Source organism: Eptesicus fuscus, chromosome 1 (assembly GCF_027574615.1).
Source record: "Eptesicus fuscus isolate TK198812 chromosome 1, DD_ASM_mEF_20220401, whole genome shotgun sequence".
NCBI lineage: Eukaryota > Metazoa > Chordata > Mammalia > Chiroptera > Vespertilionidae > Eptesicus > Eptesicus fuscus.
Window position 1 is genome coordinate 130,102,689 of NC_072473.1, and position 1,210 is coordinate 130,103,898.

The window sequence follows — 1,210 nt, forward strand, 5'->3', positions numbered from 1 at the left end:
AGCCCCCTCCCCTGTCCGTGCTGCCTTCTCTCCCAGGCCCGGCTGTGGCTGCTTCTCCTCCTGCAGCCGCTGCTGCTGCTACTGCTGCTGCCCAGCGCGCACCACCAGCCCCTCGGGGTGTGGTTTCCCCAGACCAGCCCCCAGTAGTGGGACACAGCCTTATCTTGGCTTCCCTCATCAGCCTCCTGCCAGGCCCAGCAGCCCCCCTTCCTGGAGACACACCCAACTCCCTTTCAACGTCCCACTCCAATTTCCGACCCATTTTGAGGAGAACCCCCTTTTCCTCTTAGTCTTTTTCAATCCTCTGGGTGTGTGTCCCCAACTTCCTTCCAATTGAGCCCAGCCCCCTTGGGTTCCCCAGGCCCCTTCCCTGTCCCTGGAACTCCTGAGAGTGGAGCAGGCTTTCTCAGCCCCCCAAGATACCCCTCTCCCCCAGACACCTCTCAGCCTCTGGAAAATAACCTCGCCCTTGCTCTACCCCGTTCGACACCCCACTCCCTTCTCCAGCCCCACCTCTCCTTCCTTCCCCAAACTCCTGTAGAATGTAGACACCGCCCCAGGCTATTCTTGGCAGCTCTAGGCACTCCCAGGACACCTCTCAGCCTCTTTACAACCTCCTGGCTCTATAGACATCCCCTAGGTGGTGCACCAACCCCTTTCCTAGATCCAAGAAGGGATTCCAACCCCCTTATCTTTTCCCAGAAGTCTTCAGGGTGTGGACCACCCTCCTCACCTTTCTCACCACCACCACCCCTAGCCTAGAACTCCCCTCCAGACACTGATCTCAGCCTCTTCAAACCCTTCTGGTCCCATTTCTACCCCCGGGATGCCCCAATCCCCTCTCCAACGCAGCTAAATCTAGTCCCTTCTTCCATCAGAACTCCCGAGTGTAGACAGCTCCCATGTTTCTTGCCCCCACTAGATACCCTCAGATATCTCAGGCGCACGCTGACCCCTCTAGAATCATCTGTCCCTAAAGGCTCCCTCGGATCCTTCTCTGTCCCTCCAGACGCCCCCTCTCTGCTCCTTTCCATGTCCCCTAGCCCCTTCTCAGTCCCTCAAGCCACCTGTCTGGTCCCTCCCAGGCCCTCTAAATGCCCTCCAAGCCCCTGCCCCTGCCTCTAGTTCCTCCTCCAGTTTCCTCTTGGCCTCTCTAGACATCCCCAGTTTCCTCGTGTGAGTGGCCCAGGGCCCCTCCCAGCCCCCACCA